Consider the following 15,654-nt stretch of genomic DNA (forward strand, 5'->3'; position numbering starts at 1 on the left):
GATGGTGCGTTGGGGGTTAGGGTTTGGTCGCCCAGGGGTTATGGGGGAGTGGGGGGCGGCCTGGGCCTGTGGCCGAATGGGCCGGCCTGCTGGGCCGAAACCCAGTGGGGGCCTTTCTCTCTTTCCTTTTTTTGTTTGTTTCTGTTTTTTGTAGTTTCTTTTGTTTTATTTACTTTTAGTTTTATAAAACATACCACTAGCCCCTAAATTAGTATTTATAAATACTCTATTGCCACATTAATTTCTCATACCTAATAAAATAGTTTAATGTTTTAATATTTATAAAATGCATCTAATTATTTGTATAAGCCATTGTTTTATTTAGTTTACTGCTTTTAATTATTTTATAAAAATGTGATCCTCCACCATAATTACTTATAATTTATTTGTCACATTGGGAAGATTATAGTTTTAGCTTTTGAAAACTTTTAGTGTTTGACTTTATTTTAAATTTGAATTTGAATCGGTTTTGAACTAACTCGAGTTTATCAACAGTAACCGAGGTGACGTGGCACCATTAGCAGAGGTTTACTGTAGCTTGATTATCCGGGCGTCACAAATCTCCTCCACTATAAGAAATCTCGTCCCGAGATTTAAGCGGTGCAGTAAGGGGGGAAGGTGTTGGTAGCGAAAAACCTAACGAGTCTTCTCGGTCTTGGCTGCCCTTTCGAAGAGGTTGATCCCTTTCGTTGATGTCTTCAATTCACTGCTTCAAGTCACCATGATCAATTTTTCATCCTTTCTTTGGGATCTCCATCGTACTTACGAATAGGTAAGGGGCAGCTCTACAACGATAGGATGTTATAAGGGAAAATCTTCTGGGGGTATCCCAAGTATGAACATATGGGTATCTCTCGAGTTGATCAAATGAAACACATCGAGAGCAAATTAAGACGGTGCAATAAGAAGTTTCAAGCGGATAGGCAATCGTTCATTGCCTGAAACAGAGTGTGAATGGGGTTCAGAGCAACGGGAATAAGTATTGTGTCCGATACCAGAATTGATCACTAGGAAGATGGCTCGCAAATTACATACGAAACGAAGAGCAAGGGATAACTTCGAAATAGGGAGAGAGTCAGGTTTCGATCCTGTGGAACTGTGGGTTATGGGCCCACCATGTGGGTTAAAAGTAGAAGGAGCGGTGGCATCTTGCTTAGTGATGGTGGCAAGGCCCGTCAGAGTGTAGCCTGTCAGTTATGTTGGCAACAACATTGGTACCAAGGGCGAGGGACGAAGAGAACCATTTTCCTGCTCGTCGAAACGAGGCGGACCAATAGGCAAAGTTCTCATCCGTCGGTGGTTACCGGAATATCATCAACAATAGTAACAGGGTCTAACTGACAGAGTTGTACACCGAGGTGCTTACAAAAGCAGTGACTTATTACTGCTTAGATCATAAAGATCACAAGAAACGTTAAACCAACCAATGGAAAGGAGATTATGATTACCAGATTAAACAGAACAATGGAAAGGAAAATGTGTTTAAACACATATTTCAAGGGTATATCCTTCCCAAGGACAAGCAGAACATGATATCTATGGCAGGATATAACATAGAAAACCCTTTAGGTAAGTGGGGAGTGTCGGTGTACTAAAGTAGGGGTACCTTAGTATCCCGAACTTGTGCACGGGCAGTTGCAGCACCCCGTGGCAAGGCTTGCCGGGTGACCGCCAAGACCCTCAGTGGTTCCCTTGAAGACCATTCAAGAACAAAGTACTCAAACCAAGGCCCCGGCAAGAGGAGCTTGCCGGGAAGGCCAACCAAGGCCCCGGCAAGAGGAGCTTGCCGGGAAGGCCAACCCAGGCCCCGACAAGAGGATCTTGCCGGGAAGAGACAAGACCCCGGCAAGAGGAGCTTGCCGGGAAGGCCGCTCAAGGCATACCAAGAAAGCTTGCCGCGACGCGCCCTGCGTCCCGGCAAGGCCCGGTGAGCAACAAGCTCCCGAACACGACAAGACGACGACCGCGGCAAGGAGCTTGCCGCGGGAAACCCCCACTTCGTGCCCGCGCTCCAGCACACCTGCTAACGTGTCGCTCTAGGACTCTCCCAAGCACACGTGGCAGGAGGATGTGCAGCCAGGGGTACGCGGTGGCAAGCGGAGATGAAGAGAAGGCCATCGCGGCGAACGGTGGCGCACCTAGCGGTCACTTTTTGCACTGTTTAGGCAACTCAGACAGGCATTCAATGCCCTTGTCCCCTGCCGTCAGAGTTAGGTAGGGTGCACTGTGTCTACAGTAGCGGTAGCTGCACCTACCGCATCCTTTTCCATTTTTACCCCTCTCGTCTACGTTGACACCTGTCGGTGACCCCTTGAGAGTATAAAAGGAGGCCCAAGCGCAACGTAGAAGGGGTTCGGCTCATTCGAAACACTAGAGACACTCCCACGCTCAGTCTGATAGCGTACATTGCTCCTGAGCAAGAATTCAATAGACACAAACAAGCAGCAGTAGGGTTTTACGCATCCGTGCGGCCTGAAGCTGGGTAAAACTGCTCGCGTGTACCGCCTCGATCCGCTCTTTGTTCAACCTCCGCCCTCACCGAATCGAAAGGGGATCGGTCCGCTGATCCCCATAGGTGTTCGTGGATCAGTTTCCCCGACATCTTTGGCGCGCCAGGTAGGGGTTGCTTCGGCGGCAGCTGTTCCGTCCACGTCAAGGCTCGGCTGTTCTTCATCGTCATGGCTCCTAAGAAGCGGGCGAGCAAAAGAACGACGCCAGTGCGGCAACAGAAAAGCTAAGTCATGCGAAACTTTAGATATTTCCTTTCTATATAAGGTTATCCGCCTCAGAGATCTTGTTCTTTGTATGGAAAACCTGTGCGCGGAGGAACCAACTCGTAGCTAGTTGCGCCCTTACTTTGTTTCGTGTCCGCTCAACAACTTAAGTGAGCTGCGACTAGTTGCGACAAGGTTTCTTGTCGGTAGCGGCACCGCCAGCAGGCTGCTGACGTCCCGCACTCAGCGCTCGCGGCTAAGGTGCCTGCGCCGACAAGTTCCCTAAAGCGTAGGGTGAACGTACAAAGAGAGGTTAAACAGGAAGATAGCATGCACTATTTATTTTGAGATTTCTGCATAGACCTGTATGCCAAGGAGCCTTCTCGGGGCTAGTTGCGCTCCATGTTGCCTCGAGTCCGCTCGGCAACTTGTGCAGTTGCGCTAGAACCAAGAAGGTAAACCTTTCCGGGAGGCGATGTTCCCGAATAGACGCTAAGGGCCCGTTCCCTCAAGCGCTGCTGGCTGGATCGTTCGCACCGGAAAGCATTCTAGCAGGCATAGGGAATATGCAGTAAAAGTCAAAATTCGCAAGCGAGTTAAGTGCACTTCAGATGCTAATCACTTGTCATGTTTTAAACGCAGTTATGGCCCGGGGGCTGGCAACGCCCTTAGGACCAATCTTTTTGGTGTCAAGAACGACGAAGTTCTTCGCCATAAGCCTTTCCGGCAACGATCTTGCCGGGAGCCGGTGTCAAGAACGACGAAGTTCTTCGCCATAAGCCTTTCCGGCAACGATCTTGCCTGGAGCCGGTGTCAAGAACGACGAAGTTCTTCGCCATAAGCCTTTCCGGCAACGATCTTGCCGGGAGCCGGTGTCAAGAACGACGAAGTTCTTCGCCATAAGCCTTTCCGGCAACGATCTTGCCGGGAGCCGGTGTCAAGAACAACGAAGTTCTTCGCCATAAGCTTTCCTGGCAACCAGCTTGCCGGAAGCCGGCATCGAGAACGTCAAAGTTCTCTGCCAAAGATAAAAGCCTTCCTGGCAACAAGCTTGCCGGAAGCTGGCATCGAGAACGTCAAAGTTCTCTACCGAAGATAAAAGCCTTCCTGGCAACAAGCTTGCCGGAAGCCGGCATCGAGAACGTCAAAGTTCTCTGCCGAAGATAAAAGCCTTCTTGGCAACAAGCTTGCCGGAAGCCGGCATCGAGAACGTCAAAGTTCTCTACCGAAGATAAAAGCCTTCCTGGCAACAAGCTTGCCGGAAGCCGGCATCGAGAACGTCAAAGTTCTCTGCCGAAGATAAAAGCCTTCCTGGCAACAAGCTTGCCGGAAGCCGGCATCGAGAACGTCAAAGTTCTCTGCCGAAGATAAAAGCCTTCTCGACAACAAGCTTGCCGGAAGCCGGCATCGAGAACGTCAAAGTTCTCTGCTGGAGATAAAAGCCTTACTGGCGACGAGCTTGCTGGAAGCCGGCGTCGAGAACGTCAAAAGTCTCCGCGAGAAACATAAGACCTCCCGGCAACTGTCGGTGTAGCGAAAACCAGGGCTACACTAACCGCCGGGCATGGGCCACGACTGTATGCAATTACGCTAAAGAGGATCCATCTTCGCCGACAAGCGCTACATCGGCAAGCAAGACTCAAGCTACCTTCCCGGCAAGCCAGTATCGCTGGGGACTGCGAGTGCCAAGAATCGTCCACGGCAAACCAGAGTTGCCGGGGGCTGCAATATCAGATAAGTCTTTCATCCCTCATCATGCATCCTCTTATGGACTGGGGAATGCGAAACCACGTTTCTTCCCGAAAACTGCCGTGCTCCCTCAACTCTAGGCCCTGGGGCTCGTTCTCGGGGCCAAGTTTGGTCTTAGTCGCGGCAGCAAAGGGATGAAACGAGGAGACCACACCCACCTCGTTCCTGCCTCCGTCGAAGGCGTGAGAAAGGTCGAGCGACGTGGGAAGGCGGCAGGGCCTGTTGCCGGGAGATGAAATGTCTGTCCGAGGGATACCAAGGATTTGCTCCTTGGTGTGGGTTCAACTCGCGAGACAAATAACCCGGCAAGCATCCCCTTTTCATTAAAAAACATCCCACTCAGGTACAGTCCATAGAGGATGAAAAACATGAAAGAGAGGATTACAAGTTTTAGATACAGCTAAGGCCCGAAGGCTTACAAATTAAAAAGATAAGATGCTCGTAATCCCTTTCCTGTCCCTCTCTTCAGGAGGCAGGTCAAGGAGGCGAAAGAGCAAAAGGAGCGCCTAGGCGAGCTACGGGTGCCAGAAGACACCAAGAGAACATCCCGGGGGCCGTCCGAAGGCTGGACGGCGATGGCGGCGCTGGAAGCGGGGCTCGAAGACGGGGCGGTAGGACGTCAGCACGCTGTCGAGGGCACCACGCCCTCGTACTCCGACCTGACGGCCTTGTCGCCAGCCCTCTTCCCCTTCCGCAGCCTCCCTACGCCAGCCGCCCAAGGAGACGACCCCGGGGAGTTCAAGAAGCCGGCAACACGGATGATGGGGTCGCCGGTGCCGCGTGAAGCGGCGCCCGACGCCTAGTCGGACCCGCCACCCCGCCGCCCGCTACCCTCATCGTCGCTGTCGCTCTCCTCCTCGTCACTCTCGCTTGAGGAGGAACCTTCGCTATCGGAGGAGCTGTCCACGCAGCACTTCGCCCGAGTGCCGAAGCACCCGAAGACCTTGACGGAGAGGAGATCGCCCTCCATCAACTTAAAATGGAGGGTAAACCCCTCCATCAGGCTGTGGATACGGGCGAACGTCTTCCACCCTCGATCAAGATACATCACATTAGGGGCTGGGAATACAACGCGGACTCGCGTGCCGCTGATCCCACAGCCCCTCATGTGCAGTCTCAGTGTCTCGGGCGGGTCCAACTCCATCGCGCTCGCAAATGGAGCTAGAAGCCGGAGGCGACGACGAGGCGCCCGGCGCAGCTTGACGAAGAACTCGCAAGGGTCGTCCCCTATATGGACCGCCATGGGGGGAGGAGCCGCCGGCGGAGGCGAAGCTGGCGCGCCGCCCCGCCCGCCTCTTCCCCGAGCGCCTCGACCTCGTCCTCGACCTCGTCCGCGACCTCGCCCCCTCCCTCTTCCCCTTATGGCTGGCTCTGCCACCACGGGCACGGGAGAGGGAGAGGTGCGCTGTCTGGCGGCGACCCTCGCCGCCACCGATGAAGGGCCTGGGTTCCCTTTCTCTATGGTGAATGAGAGAAAGGGGAGCAGAAGCTGAAGAAAGGAGGAGATGAGAGAGTGCGGGTTTCTGTGCTCCCCTCCCGCTCTTTATAAAGGAGCGAGGTGGGGGCTCGGCCGCCCCGCTCGGCGAATCAAGGCACGGGAAGAGCAGGGAGTCGGGGCCAACCCGCTGCCTCTGCTCGCGACGGCCCAGTTTCCCACTTCCACCGTCCGCGACCCCAAGCGCATGGGAGCCACGTGGCGGGGATGCAGAACCAAGGCGACGGGTGAGGCGGCCTCGCTCCGCCTCGTGATCGCGGGGAGTGGACGTCCCGAAAACCGCGCACCGGCCCCGTCCAGTAAATGCACCACGCCCCCACACCTACCTCCGTTTAGGGAGAGGGCGTGAACCGTCCCCATCATCGTGGCCTGACGCATGCTCGAGGGGCTTAGCCCCGCGCACGCCGCCCGCGTCACCCACGACGCCGCGTTTGACGTGTGCCGTTCTGGGCGTGCGCGGTGGGAGCGGAGAGATATGCGGCGTGACCTAGGCCGCGCGTGCCCGTGCACTGTTTTGGGCCTGGCCCAACAACGCTCGGCACCGTGTATGGCCCAGGCCCGGGGGCTCCTGTCGGTATACTAAAGTAGGGGTACCTTAGTATCCCGAACTTGTGCACGGGCAGTTGCAGCACCCCGCGGCAAGGCTTGCTGGGTGACCGCCAAGACCCTCCGTGGTTCCCTTGAAGACCATTCAAGAACAAAGTACTCAAACCAAGGCCCCGGCAAGAGGAGCTTGCCGGGAAGGCCAACTAAGGCCCTGGCAAGAGGAGCTTGCCGGGAAGGCCAACGCAGGCCCCGGCAAGAGGATCTTGCCGGGAAGAGACAAGACCCCGGCAAGAGGAGCTTGCCGGGAAGGCCGCTCAAGGCATACCAAGAAAGCTTGCCGCGATGCGCCCTGCGTCCTGGCAAGGCCTGGTGAGCAACAAGCTCCCGAACACGACAAGACGACGACCGCGTCAAGGAGCTTGCCGCGGGAAACCCCCACTTCGTGCCCGCGCTCCAGCACACCTGCTAACGTGTCGCTCTAGGACTCTCCCAAGCACACGTGGCAGGAGGATGTGCAGCCAGGGGTACGCAGTGGCAAGCGGAGATGAAGAGAAGGCCATCGTGGCGAACGGTGGCGCACCTACCGGTCACTTTTTGCACTGTTTAGGCAACTCAGACAGGCATTCAATGCCCTTGTCCCCTGCCGTCAGAGTTAGGTAGGGTGCACTGTGTCTACAGTAGCGGTAGCTGCACCTACCGCATCCTTTTCCATTTTTACCCCTCTCGTCTACGTTGACACCTGTCGGTGACCCCTTGAGAGTATAAAAGGAGGCCCAAGCGCAACATAGAAGGGGTTCGGCTCATTCGAAACACTAGAAACACTCCCACGCTCAGTCTGATAGCGTCCATCGCTCCTGAGCAAGAATTCAATAGACACAAACAAGCAGCAATAGGGTTTTACGCATCCGCGCGGCCCGAAGCTGGGTAAAACTGCTCGCGTGTACCGCCTCGATCCGCTCTTTGTTCAACCTCCGCCCTCACCGAATCGAAAGGGGCTCGGTCCGCTGATCCCCATAGGTGTTCGTGGATCAGTTTCCCCGACAGGGAGGAATGTCATAACATTACCCATACAGTGGTGTTTGGGTAATTGAGCAGGAAACATTTAGCATTGGGCTTCAAATGTTCTCTTTGAAAAACGGAGTACCACAGACATGCTTCGAGATAGCATTGACATGGTCTTCAATCAAAGGTCAGACTCTGGATACACGAAGGGATTCATCATTAAGCCAAGGAGAGGATGAGGAGGTGGCTGATGGACTCAACAATAATTCAACGAGGTATCCAAAAGATGGATTTCCACAGTTATGTGAACGAGGAGATAACATTTGTTGGATCAAATGATATAATGATGTATGCTCGAGGAAAAACATACACAATTAAACATTAGTTGAAAAGGGTGCCCAAAGTATGGCCTTAGGTAGCATGATCAAATGTTAGAATGGTGATTCAGTGATCAATAGTCTAAGAATGAACGTTCGACCATTAACTTCAAAGCAATAGGGTTGCTAGAAGGGTAGAATCCAAATAGCTCCGTTCACCTATTGGTATCCCGGTTAGAACCAACACGGGGACCAAGAAAGAAAAGTGATGGTGAGAAGTATTACCTGTATCAACAATCCTTAAGAGGTGGTGAAATTCTCACGACTTTCTTGACATTAAAGATGGTAATACTCCAAGGTAAAGAAGAACAAATGCTAGATAGAAAGGAAATCAAGGTATAACACAAAACACGAACAAGTTTGTGTTGGAGGGAAGTCAATAAAGTGATCGATGGTAACACAAATCATCGAGGGTAAGGATGGTATTTCTTCATCATGAACTCAATTGATATCTTGGAAGATCTCAGAATGCTGATGATGATCACGATACATTTGTCGAGAGATTTCATGAAGATGTAATCAATTGGTGATGACATCTAGTAAAACGAATGATAAGCGGAAGGTTATTGGAACCATGGTTACGACACAAACTCGAAACCAAGATTGTTGTCTGAGGTGGAATGATAAGACAAGGAAATCAACGTAAGCTTAGCTCAGCGTCGAAAGTTGTGTTCCATGAAGAAGGACCAGGTAGCATAGTTAAAATTTAGCACGATAATGATATAGCCAACCGGGCTAGGAATGACTTGAAGGATTATTAAACTCATAAGCAATAAAACTTACTTATAGTTATTGAATCGGAGTACAGACTCGATTCACTATCGGTGTCCTTGAGTGTCTAACAACTCAGAACCCGGGGAAAATTTTGGAATCAGTGAGAAATAATACTTGAAGAATAACTCATAAGAAGTTATGCAGTTCCGTGATAATCTCGAGATACCAGAGGGGTAATACTCGATGACGGACCAAAGTAGAGGTTGGACTGGGGTATTGCTCTGCAGAAGACAAGTGCTTAAACTTGCACGAGAAATGGTAGTTAAAGGAGAACATGGTCGGAATCCACGATCATAAAGGATCGAACCACGGATACAAGATGAACTTATAACAAGGGGTAATTATTTTTACGAGCAGCTTCCATGATAAGTTATACATCGTGTCCCTGGGCATGAATGCAAGGTTCGAGGTCGACTCCCACTTCTTCAATGTATAACCTTCCATTCACTTTTCGCTTTGATAAAGGCATTAGTGTTGAAAGTTTTACCTGGTGAAATACCAGATGAGTATGACTCATGAAAACTTCCGAGTTCACACAGTTTAGAGAAGGCATATGCTCAACCCATAAGGGCTTCTTAGAAACATATACCACAAGTTTCAAGAGTAAATATCACAAGCTCGAAAAGTAGAGCAATGTTGAGAAAGTAGATGATACCATTTACCAAAGGCATTATGTATCCGACGGAAGGATCACAAGGTTACTGAATATGAAGGACGTTGTCGGATAAAATCCATTAAAGGATCTGCCGGTCCATAACAGAGCTGACGTGAGCATCGGCACACAACCAGATGAAGTAACAATGCAAAGGCATTGGATTATGGAAACAACTGACTAATCCAGAGCTCAAATGCAAAGGAATTATGATTTTCAAATCAAGGGATCAGAAGCAATGTTCTGATTAGGGATGGATAAATTGAATAGCCTTAGGGGTACAAATCGACGACAATTGGATTTGTTGAGAACCAGCTCATGTTTAAAATGACGTCTGAGCCGGAAAGATAATTTAAAAGGATCAACTGATGATTGCGTGCATTCTCACTCATGTTGAATCAAAGGGATCAAAATGACGGCGCCTAAGGATACTAACGAATATTGCCAGACATATGGAAAGCATCCATCATGCAAGCAGACAAGTATTGCAGAGCAATAAGCTACTAAGGATTTTTGGAGGATCGAATAGTATTTCGATGACCATTGTGAAACACATGAAAAACTGGGGGATGAGCGGATACTCGATAAGTGCGACAATTATCCGTAGGGGTATTCAGGTGACAAAGAACAGTAAGGCAGTAAGCTCAAAGGATTATCGAAACAACGACGAGTATTTCGGGGTATCTTGTAATAACAAGACCAACTGGAAATAAAAGTAAGAACGATGGGTGTAAGTATTTATCCATAGGGATTTTTCGATGGTAGGGAATTGCAAAAGCAATGGCACAAAGTTTCAGGAGAACATCGGAGAGTATTATCAGAATCTTCTGTTAAAGCAGTCGATCATCTGTAATGAAGGGCTCTCCGGGAGAAGTGATAACGAGATCCTAATGTTAGATTTTAGCAAAATTCATTTAACCCGAATAGAAGAGAGTTCAGAGTCCTAGAGTAAGGATCGAGGAGTAAAAGATCCTAATACCACCCAGAGGGCGACGTGGGCCCGTAAGCCGCACAACCATGTTAGTAAAAGTTTTTCAATGACTAGACTCGAGTTCGGCCAAGGAGTTGGAAAGGGGGATTCCTACAGGCAGTCGGCTCTGATACCAACTTGTGACGCCCCCGATTTGACCGTAAACTAATCATGCACGCAAATGTGTACGATCAAGATCAAGGACTCACGGGAAGATATCACAACACAACTCTACAAATAAAATAAGTCATACAAGCATCATATTACAAGCCAGGGGCCTCGAGGGCTCGAATACAAGAGCTCGATCATAGACGAGTCAGCGGAAGCAATAATATCTGAGTACAGACAAGTTAAACAAGTTTTCCTTAAGAAGGCTAGCACAAACTGGGATACAGATCGAAAGAGGCGCAGGCCTCCTGCCTGGGATCCTCCTAACCCAAACTGGTTTAGAGCAACAGAAGAAAACGAACGAAAAACCAAAACTCCCGACCCAATCCAATTTTTATCTTTTCTCATTGTGCAATTTTTTTAAAATTCTTGTTTTTATTCAAAATTGATGATTTCTTAAAAAAAGAGACGAACTCTTTTCTAAAGCAATGAACTTTTTTCAAATGTGATGACTTTTTTCAAATTTGATGGACTTTTTTCCAAACTTTTTTCAAATTCAATGAACTTTTTTTTCAAATTCGATGAACTTTTATCAAATTCAATGATTTTTTTTTCAAAATCAATGGAATTTTGACAAATTCGATGAACTTTTTTTCAAATTTGTGAACTTTTTCAAATTTCATCGATTTGACAAGAGTTCGTGAATTTAAAAAAAATCATCAAAAAAGGAAGGAAAGAACAGAAAATGAAAAGAGGAAAAAGCAAAGAAGAAACAGTATAAAAAAGGAAAAGATGTAACTTGTCAGACCCCCCTAGGTGGTCTAGTGGTTAGCGCAACGTACCAGGACACCGTTCAATTACTCCGCGCGCGCCATTTCCCCCTTATTTTTCCTCTTGGAACCGCCCCCGTTTTAGGCAGGCCCAAGAGCACGGCCACGTGGGCGCCGAAACTCCTAGTTGGCGCTAAAGGCACCAACTAGGAGCTCCCAATACTGGAAACCTACGTCATCCCTCCCATCCCCATTCATGACAGGTCTCGCCCGCGCGGCTGCCCGTGCCCAGGAACGACAGCAACACACATAGACCATCCTGCCCCACCTCCAACCTGAGCTCCAGTGGCTGGTGCCACCCTCCCGCCCCGCCTCCACCCGAGATCCGGCGGCCAACATGCCTCCACCCCGAGCTCTAGCTCCCGACGCCACCCTCTTTCCCCGCCTCCATCCTGCCCACCTCCACCCTAAGCTCCACCCTCTCGCCTCGCCGCCATCCTGATCTCCGGCGGTCGGCCGACATGTCTCCACTCAATTCCTAACTTTGACCATCCAAACAACATTTGGCATTCAAGCTCAGTATCAAGTACGTGTTCTGAATACCTAAACATCCAAACAAAAATATTGGCATTCAATCTCAATACCAATATACTGTGATATTGGTATTCAATCCCATGCAATGGCAAGGCTCCCAATGCAAACATCCAAACGAAGTTTTAGTGTATTCTACGAACAAGAGGGACAGTCAAAATACTCTGCAAGGGCCTCATGACTAAGGCTTGTTTTTTTCCTTAAAAGAGGAGGTGAGTAATCCAAGGACAAGAAAGAGGTGCTTCGCTGGCAGACTCCATCAATAAAAACACGCAGAAAACCCAGTATGAAGGCAAAGTTTTGCCTACGCAATACTGATGATGCACAAATAATAATAACAACATTAATAATAATGATAATAATAATAATAATAATAATAGGTAAATATAATAATTATGATTAGTTGCTGATACAAAACCCTTGGTCCAAGCTTCCCGGGTCGGACGAAGGCATGCATACTGCTAATGTTTCCATGTCTATTTTCTGCATGCCAAGTTGTAAGTGCATCTAGTGCCACCCCTAGTTGGTTTTGGAGTATTGACGACAAACCTAGTTGAGGGACTAATGTGTTTGTGAGAATTGCAGGAAAACACAGGTAGAAGTCCCTCATTGATTCGGTTTTACTACCAGAGATGACCCCTAAAAATGTATGAAGACATTGAAGACAAAGGTGGTACATGAAGATATTCACTTTGAAGACTATAACAAAAGAAGACACGTTATGAAGCATATGGAGATTGAAGACTTAGATCTTTCGTAGTTCTTTTTCTTTTGTGTTGAGTCATAGGAACCACCATACTGTTAAGTGGGGTCCAGGAGAACCAGTCAGAATGACTGAAGTGATGCCTAAATCAAAAACCTATGTCTTCGAGTGAAGACAATGAGAGCGAATCTTGCCCAGAGCCGGACAAGTCAGCTTTGATTGTAGCCCAAGTAAAGTTGCCATGAGAGTCCGAAATCTGACCGTTGAGACACGTGTCAGTAACTTAGTGACCCAGGGTCATTTCGGACAAATCAGGTCGGGTTGCCAAGTGGCTATAAATAGCCCCCCCCACAACCATAAACGGTTGGCTGCTCAGATTTCAGTGCACGGCTTTTGTCGTTTGAGAGCAACCCACCTCGAAGCCTTTGAGAGAAAAATTCCTAGTGAGGAGAAAAGCCCTAACCACCCAAAGCCAGAGTAAATTGGGCATCACTTAAGTCTTCGTGTCTGTGTGATCTGAAGACTTATTACACTTGAGGACTGTGAATCCTCCAGACGGTTAGGCGTCGCGTTCAGAGCATCCAAGAGACATTGTGGATTGCCAGTGAACGAAGTCTGTGAAGGTTTAGGAGTCTACCTTGAAGACTTACCAGAGTGATTAGGCGAGGGCTAAGTGACCTTAGCTCAAGGAGAATACGGTGAGGACTTGGTGTCTTGAACTGTGTGTTCAGGACTGGGTGTCCGGGACTGTGTGTCCTAAGGTTTAAATACCTAGCCGCTCCAACCAGACATACAGTTGTCACAGCAACTGGAACTGGTCCAACATATCATTGTCTTCAACGAGTCACTGATTTCATCTTCACTTCCTTTTCTTACTATTACTCATTGTGAAGCCATTGCACGCTTGCTTTATCTTTTGTCTTCACAACGTGAATGTATGATCTGTTTGGTTTCATAACTTCTTCCTACCTGATCCTTATTACACTGAAGTTGTTTGTCATTGAGCTTTCACTCTATTGAATACATGACCATGGCTGGCCTAGTGTAATCTAACTTCCGCTGCATAGTAATAGGCATAATCTTCGCTGTTTGTCTTCATAACTCTCACGTTTTGAAGACTTTCATAAAAATCGCCTATTCACCCCCCCTCTAGTTGATATAATGCACTTTCAATTGGTATCAAAGCAAGGTGCTCCCTTGTTCTGTGTGATTCGGTTTAACCACCTGGAGTTTTAGCTATGTCGACTGCAGGGATAATCAAAGTCTCCGCTGCGTGCCCCGTCTTCGATGGAACTGAATATCCCTACTAGAAGAATAAGATGCGCATGCATCTTGAAGCCATTGACGTCTACCTATGGTATGTCATCGAGAACGGCGTTCCCAAGGCTGGAGAAGGTGTCACTGCTGCTGATGTCAAGAAGTTCACTCAACTGGACTCTACTGCCAAAAATATCATCTGTGGTCATCTGACAAAAGGACAGTATGGCCGTGTGAGTGCTTTGAAGACATCCAAGCTGGTCTGGGACTGCCTCTCCAAGGTCAATGAAGGCGTCTCAACCCAGAGAGATCAAAGAATTAGTGTTCTTCGCAACCTCTTCAACCGCTTCAAGCGAAATGACAATGAGAATGTCCAGCACACATTTGACCGGCTCACTGACATCACAAATGAGCTTCAAGCCCTTGGCGCCACTGAGATCACCAAACATGAAATCGTCAAGACACTGCTGAGATCACTTGATAGTTCGTTTGACATTCTGGCCCTGATGATTCAAGAACGTCCTGATTGCAAGACACTCGATCCGTCTGACATACTTGAGAGGCTCAACACACATGAATTTCAGCTTTCTGAGAAAAGAGATATCTACGGTCCAAACTATGGGCGAACTCGTGCCTTGAAGGCAAAAGCTGTTTCCTCATCTGGAGAAGAATCTGACTGCAGTTCTGATGATCCTGAAGACATTGGAAGAGAACTTGCAATGCTAGTGAAGAAGTTCCAAAAATTCACCAAGAAGAAAGGCTTCAGAAAATCTTCACGATCAAGCTCAAGGAATGATGAAGCTTCTGCTCATGACTACAAGAAGAAAACGTGTCACAAGTGCAAGAAAACTGGACACTTCATCTCTGAGTGTCCACAGTGGGACAATGAGAACAGAAGGAAGAAGAAGAGCAAGGAATATGATTCCGACGACAAGAAGAAGAAGAAATACTCAAAGTCTTCTTCCAAGTCTTCTTCAAAGTCTTCATCACACAAGAAGAGCTCATCTAGCAAGTCACGTGCATTTGTTGGCAAGGAGATGGATTCAGAGGAGGAGTCCGCATCTGAGGAGGCAGAGGTGGACTCTGAGGAGGAGTCTGATTCTGGCGTTGCGAGTCTGGCTACAGCATACGTCGCCAAGTCCATCTTCAATACTGAAGACAATGACTGCATTACCGACACCGACGCAAATGACAAGAACGACTCCACTCCTACCTACTGCTTCATGGCACGCAGTGCCAAGGTAAACACACGCACTACTCGCTATCAAACATCTAGTGACGATGACTCTGACTGTGATTCAAAACCCAGCTACAAAACACTTGCTAAAATTTCAACTGAACAACAGAAAGCTATGGAACATATTTAAAAACTGTTAGACAGAAGCGATGATCTGTTGGGTGCTGAAATGACTCGATCTGAATCCTTAATTGAAGACATAAAAAACCTTCACGTTAAGTATCAGGAACTTGAAGATCGTCTTGATACTCTCTCAACAACTCATGAAAAGCTTTCCTATGATTATCTTCAAAGGAAGCAAGAACTTGAGAAATTGAGAGCGGCTCATGAAGATCTTCAAAAGGAAAATGAGTCACTTCGCGCCGAACAGATCAGTCCCGCTCAGGAAGGATGCATTGAGCGTGATAATGCTACTTCTGTTGCTGAATGTTCCACTGCTACTGCTGTTCCAATATCTTCAACTGTTGATGTGGTAACTAACCCCTCAGCTGAGGATACCACTGCTATTGCTGATGGAATGCTAGGTTGAAGACATTGCTTGAAACAGGGATGTACAAAAGTCTTAAAGGACATCAGACATTATGTGATGTCCTCAAGAAGCAGATTCTGAACCGAAACCCTAGGAAAGAGGGTGTTGGGTTCATGAGGAAAATAAATGCAGATGGCTCTTACTGGAAACCTGAGTAGTACCCCAAAACCACATGGGTTG

The sequence above is a fragment of the Triticum dicoccoides genome, chromosome 4A, assembly GCF_002162155.2.
Source record: "Triticum dicoccoides isolate Atlit2015 ecotype Zavitan chromosome 4A, WEW_v2.0, whole genome shotgun sequence".
Taxonomy (NCBI): Eukaryota; Viridiplantae; Streptophyta; class Magnoliopsida; order Poales; family Poaceae; genus Triticum; species Triticum dicoccoides.